This window comes from Talpa europaea (genome assembly GCF_964194135.1).
Source record: "Talpa europaea genome assembly, chromosome: 2".
Classification (NCBI taxonomy): Eukaryota; Metazoa; Chordata; class Mammalia; order Eulipotyphla; family Talpidae; genus Talpa; species Talpa europaea.
The window spans coordinates 37654217-37661443 of record NC_140068.1 but is presented as its reverse complement, the minus strand read 5'-3'; positions in this window follow the sequence as shown (position 1 = coordinate 37661443).

The following is a 7227-nucleotide window of genomic DNA, read 5'->3' as shown; positions in this document are numbered from 1 at the left end:
ATGATCTTTACTAAAAAGTGAAAAGAAGAAACATATATGCAGCAAATGTACTGTAAAGATTGTAATTTTCCAAAAATACTGTAAGATGCTTTATAGGAACAAATTCTTAATGAAAATTGATAAGAAAATGATCTTTTTCTATATCTCTTCTTTCTATGTAGTTCATCTTGGTGCCCCAGACTCTCATTGTATTAAAATCTTGGTATCTTAGAACTGAAAAGAACCTTATTAATATTTTCTATACCAATAGCTTTGAGATTAGAATTCACTTGAGGAGTTACATACTCACACATACATACATATATACTTATATAAATATGCATACATACATAAATATGCTTAGCCTATGGTTCTCAAATTGTGGTCCCTATACTACTAATATGGTGTCACCTACCATCTTGATAGAAATGCAAATTTGGAAGGGTAACCACAGAAATATAGATTCTGAAACTTTGGGAATGAAGCTACAGTGCACAATCTATTAATAATCCTGTGGTTGACACTAAAGTTTGAGAGCCACTGCCTAGACCATATCCTCCAGAGACTGGTTTCATTAGTATGGGAATACAGTTGAGCATTGATATTTTCACATGCCCCAGGAAAATGCAGCCAGAACTGAGAATACCTGCTGTACACCGTTCCTTTAACTCATAGCCAAGCACACTGAGTCCAGTGAGATCAAGTGATTTTTCCAGGTTATCGGGTTTTATGCTACCCCTGTACCCCAGTATTTTTAAAAACAAGAAAATAAAAAATGATTTCTTCTGAGACCACAGAGCCAGTCTGAGACAGATGATACAAGAAGCCAACTGTTTCAGTCTCCACTGTTAACCAATTAGGAATTTCCCCCATAATAATTTTGAAAGTTGTTTCTTTCTCATTCACTTTAAGATGTGTATTCTCAACGGGTTAAAAATTGGTTCTAGGTGTAAAAAAAAAAAAAAATAATGGAATGAGTGGTTGCCCTTCAAGCTTAACTCTATGCAGAAAAATGTTTTTCCTTATTAATTTCTCATTAAAGAAAAATATATTTTACATGTATTAGAGTTCCATTTAATTTTTCCCTTTGTGAGGGGAGGTGACAGTGGGAAAAACTACTTTAAGAAGTTTTGTAATGCTGCAATCCAAGATTATTGTGTTCTGTGTGCTATGTATAGTCATATTAGTAGCTATTTGTTGCAAACTGGAGCCAGATAATGTTTACAATATAAATTCCTGCCTTCTCTTTATGCTGTAATCTCACTCTGCCCCTCCTGGAAAATATCAGAAAATACACTTGTCATTGTTTCTTTTATTTGGATTAAATCAGATTAGCTAGCATATTGATTCATGAAATGAAAACATATTTTGTTAAGATTTTTCGAATCTCAAATAATCCCAGATATTGTGGGGATGAGTATCTCAGGATAGGTAAACAGTTACTGAAATTTCTTCCTTAAAGTCAGTTGCTTTATGATATTTTCTAAAAGCAGTATGATGATGTATTTGAAGTTAACTTCTGAAGTCTCATTAGAATATGATAACAAGCATACATATCAAGCTTGGGGCCAAATGAAAGATGTTAAGTAACTCGTGTACTTTCAATAGACCTTGGTTTCTTTTTAAAATAAAACTATTTTTCCTTTTGTGTGTTTATTTTGTCAGTGGTAAAGAATAATATCTCTTTAAATGCCTATAAACTGCTAATGTTAATATGAAAAGTAAGAATCCCAAAATAAGAAAACTGTACTTTTTGGCCACTAAGAAATGAAAAAAATTCATTCTGGTTAGATCTGCTTTTACCAGTACCTACCCTAAGGAAGCTGAACCGATTACCAGCTTATTTGACCTCAATTTTTTTCCATCTTATAAAAAGAGAAAGTTTATTTCCAAGTTTGCTTCCCCCTTTCTAGCAGAGTCAGTCAGTACTTTTAATAAATGTCATTTATCTCTTACACTATAGACTTGTTAGATTTTTATTTCATTGTGTCTAAAAAGTGCCAGTGTTTCTAATTGAATTTCAAGAGTAAAAATAATCATTAAAAAATGGCACTGTAGAAATTAAAAAGCTATTAGACAAGATATATATTCTTTGTTACATGAAATAAGCAGAAAAACTGTATAAATGGACAGAAGACTTAGGTTTAATGTTAGCTTGAAGGTAAACATTCATCATCTAAGCTTCAATCTAAAAATAAACGCAAAGGAGTTGAGATTTTCTTTGCTTATCACTGTTGATCTCATCAGCAGAGAAAAGCTCTAAATGGCATATGGTCAAATGGTTTGTCAGCATTTGGTATTTGGAATACTGAGTTAGCAGAAACTTCAGTTGCACCACAAATTGCAATTTAAAATCAGCTATTTCTGCATTTGGAAAGCCAAATTAAAATCAAGTGTTTCCCTACCAACATTTACATAATATCCAACATACGTACACATATAAACTGTATGTATATACTTTTAGTGTATATACATATTTGTATATTTTGAGACTTTACTCACCCAGTGTGATCTAATTTGCTGCCCATGAAAATCCTAGAGTATGGTTCAGTCCACATAGTGTGAACTCAAAAAGGTATCTCTTATAGATCTCTGGAACCATCTTCAGAAATGATCATTTTAAAAAATGGTAATGAGTGCTGCCTCCTCTCCAGACTCCTTTATAAGGCGTATATAATTATGAAGAGATTGAAATTCACAGAGGTTAAATAATATGCTTGCTCAAAATTGCACTATTACTACAGAACAGAGGCTGTACATGATCCCAGGTTAACTCCCAAAATATGCTTAGTTGATTAACACCTAACAGCTTCCAATATTAGACCCAGAATGTGCAAATTCTCAATCTAAAACCACACTTCAGCTACTTTACAGCATGCAAGGACATGTGAGAGGTTAAAAATGGAGACATAGGTTCTGCCCTAAAGCAATTTATAATCTAGTAAAATATATTAAAATATAAGATAGTACTTACCTAGAAGACTAACAAAACCAAGAATCATGTAAGTCCTAAAATGTAAAGTGGTCTGTTTCTCTTGGAAGCCACATATGCTAAAGTCATTAATAAGCACATCTACTGTTTCTTCAAATTCAGGTTCACTTTGAATACTCACAAATTTCCCTTTCAGGTGCTGAGGAAGCCAAAATGAAGGAGAGATGAAACTGGTCCAAGTAACCTTAGAAAGAGATGAGCTATCTGGACCTATGGAGAAGTTGAGTCATTATAATGACAGCCACACCAGCACATAGAGTGCTTGACAATCAGGTTCTTATACCATATACTTGTTCTCTTTAAAATAAATAGGTAAAAAGGCATTGGCCTTGGTATACTTCCCTGGTAAAGATCAAAGCTTTTAAAAGTTTGACAAAGCTTAATAAAGAAGGAATATATTAAGTACCTGTTAAAAACAATCACCAGGCTGAAATTTAAAAATACTAATTTTTAATAATTAATGACATAGATTCCTGTATTTAATGAATGAATGAAAGTACCCATTTCAGACCATTCATGAATAGACTTAAGAATAACCATGAACTGAAGCCTAAATACTCAAATATAGCCTTTGTCTTGTTTTTATGCCAAATTTAACACACATGGCTGTGATACAGTTGAATCAGAAAATATAAATCTGTATGCCTTGCAGCTTAGGCAATGGTAAAACTTGTCAGGATTATGATGGTAACATGATAAACATGGAAGTGCCTGATATGTCTGATAACCTTGAGATTTCCCTGCCATGGAGTGTGTCAGACATGCAAAGCTCAAATTTTCTGCCCCACCCCGCTCCTCCGTGGGGCAGACAACTTTGTTTTTAATGATGAAAATGGACTGAAGGCAACTTGTCAGCTGGAGAGAAACTAGAAACGGGCAGCAGAGTAAATGGAAAAAAAGGAAGCCTGAATAAAGATAAATCTTTTTGCCTGTCTTGCTTCAAATGAAAGTCCAAAGAATAACCCAAAGGAGATTTTGTTATATAGGGGCCAGGGAAATATTAAGTATATCACTACTACTCACAGGACAATAAGGCCTGATCAGGCAAAAATGGTAATACTTTTTTAGTGAACTCTAATTTGGAGGCCAGCTAACAGAAAAATTTGGATTTAGAATTGAAAAAACAAAAAAAAAAACAGTAGTGCAGAGAAATGGAGCAGGGCTATAGGAGAGAACCAATTGGTGAAAACTAGAGAATACCTAATTGGAGTCTAAGTATTAGACTTAACAGAACAGGGGCCATGTTAATCTGCAACAAATGACTGGCACCAGCTATGAGTATATTGCTTGGACTAAAGCTGATAATAAACTGAGGGCAACAAAAAAGACATTTTCTGATTGTGTCTACAACAGAGTAAGTAATAATGCTTGAAAAGGTGGCTGACAATATAGACATCAACCACTGAATTGAAAAAGTGAATGACATAAGAATTTAGGACTAAGATGGCCATAGAGCTCACAAAAGAAAGCTGCAAGCCTTCTAGGCCTAGAAAAATTATACTTCAGCAAATAGAACTTGCAGAGTAAGAATTGCACCAAGAGTCTTCATATTCTAACTCAAATCAGTACTTTTATGCCATTCATGTTAACTTTTTATTTTAATGGCTAAAAATACGTGATCATTTATTTTCACAGATCTTGCAGCCCACGGTAATTCTACTAGAGAATGGACAAATCTTTATTTCCCAAACCTTGTAATGACAATAGCTCCTGAACAACAAAACTAATGCTACTGGTAATTGAAGTTGTGATGTCTGACATTTGTTTCTAGATATTGTATTAGTCATAATTTTATTCTAAGTACTGCAATATTATAAGAAAATAATTTAAGTAGCATTTATAAAATATATGACTAGTTCTTCCAAAAGTCCATCTTAAGTTGTTTTTAAGGAAAAAAATGAGACATAACATAAATGTAATAAACAAGAAGGGTGTTTGGAGAAGAGTTTTCCACACACTGAAAAGAGTATATTAAGTAACAAAAATCAACCTTTGGTGCTTCGATTACCACCAAAACCTGACTGGTTGTATAGGGAAAACTAGGTTAAAGAGTATGCAGTTGCATTTGGGCTTCTTATTTACATTTGCCAAACAAAAAATCTTGGAAGGTTTAGTGACTGTAGCCTTTTTATTTTTTTTTAATCCTCAAGGACTTACTGTGACCATTAAGGTAACTTTAATTAGCCTAAACAACACAGAGAAAACTTTATTTATTCATTTATTTATGCATTTATTTTGGTGAAAACAAACACAGCAGAGTGACAAATTTTATTTTTCCTTCAAGCACATAGGAGAAGACAAAAGTTCTAATGATCTTGTTTAAGTTTGACAGAGCAATTCGACAAGTACTTACACTGGTTAGGAACATTTCAAGTACAACATTACCACTAGGACAAGGAATATCAAGAAAGACAACAGGTTTTTCTTTGTGAGATTACTTCCACAAGACACAGCAACAATTTGCAAAATTTCAGACTCTTTAAAGATCACATTATTGAAATTGTTTCTAAGACTAGAGCTATATATGAAGAGACCAGAACAAGCTGATAGATTAATAGTCACAGAAGGCTTCATTCTACACAAGAAACAAGTTTGATATTTTGCACATATTCTCAATTACAAGCAAAAAGCAGGCCTGTAAATGTCAGTTTTGCTAGCAAGCAAAAATGAAGGAATAGGATTTTACTCAAGCACAGTGAAATAAAGAGCAAATACCATTTATCTTGTACATATAAAAGGTCACTCCTAGAATAACCTAGAGAGAGAGAAAACATCCAGATTTGCATTATTGGGTACAAAGATCTATTGGCAAATTGAAGGAGTTAGGAAAAACAGGAAATCCCTTCTCCAACGATCCTCTTTAAACATCAACCACTTGATTCTCCACCATTCCTACAGAAAGCCTCAAAGGTCTTCCCTTTGAACCTGCAGGGTTCCACACCTTCCTGTCTGCCTTTCCAAGCCCGCTCCTCAGGCTCATTTCTGTTTCTAAACTTTTAATTTCCCCAGACTAGAGCGCCCTCCCCACTGCTCTCCCAACATCTCCCAAGTCCTCAGAGAACTTAGCGCACCACACATCTCCACAAGTAAGAATCCTGACAGCATTGCTGTCCCAACTCCTGGAACTTGTCCCAGAAATCCAGAAAGACACCACACAACCTTTTACTCCCTTCCTGTGAGGCTTGGCATCTCCCGCAATACAGCCTGCTCCCTCCTTTGTTGTTTAGAAGCAGGGAAGGAAATGGGGAAGCTGAAGACTCAGAGTGAAAAGGCCCAATAGGATGGAAGTCCCTAGGACATTAAGTTGGCAAAGAACTGACCCAAAATGCTGCCATAGGGTTATTTCTAAGTGGCCCAAGGCCCCAAAAAAGAATTTCCATCTTTAGAAAAGTAGAGGGAAACCAACTACCTGTTCTGTGTCTGTCTTGAACACTTCACTGTGAGGCCCTTCTCTCTCTCCTCCAAGTTTCACGAACTAAAGTGCTAAAACAAACAAAAACCACAGGTTTGCCAAGGTAATGGATAATGGGAAAGGGTGGGTTTGTCAAAGTTGGCCTAAAAGAATACAATCCCATCTAATTAACCTTTAGATCTCTCTTTGAAACATTTAGACCTTGCTATAGGAAGTGGGATGGAGGCATGAGGGCAGAAGAGGACAATACAAGATCTGAAGCCTACTGTAAGTACCTTTCTTCCTCTGGACACAATCAAGGAAAGAGCAAAATTAAACAAAAAGGCTGCTTTGCCAGTTTCATTTTGTGAGCAGTAACTCCATCAGTGAGAGGGAGGAGTTAGTATTTTGGGAAGAAGAGTACAGAAGGAGCATGGCGGCAGAAGTGAGAGGGCGAGAGGGGAGAAAGAGGAACAGACAAAATCAGAGGAGTAACAGGTCCCACAGACCACAGATACCTCTCCCTTGGTGCCCCCAGGCTGGCAACTACATTATGTTCAAAAAGGGCTCGGGGTGGGTTTAGGAGTGGGATCCCTAAGGAAGTTACCTAGACATGCTTGTGTTGTTGGTTGGGGCTCGGAAAGGCTAATTGCTGGAAAGGACTCCCATTCTACTCTTGCTTTGAGCACAGCCACCTATGACTATAGCCAACTGGGCTTCTGGGTTACCATGGGGGGTGGTGGGAGGGGGGGTTGGGGGAAGGGTATCTGTGAGGGACCAAAGAGCTTAAGTCCACAGATAGTTCCTAAGGAATCAGGCATTTTCATCCAGAAAAATGAGAGCAGGTTGGGTGGATCAAAGAACA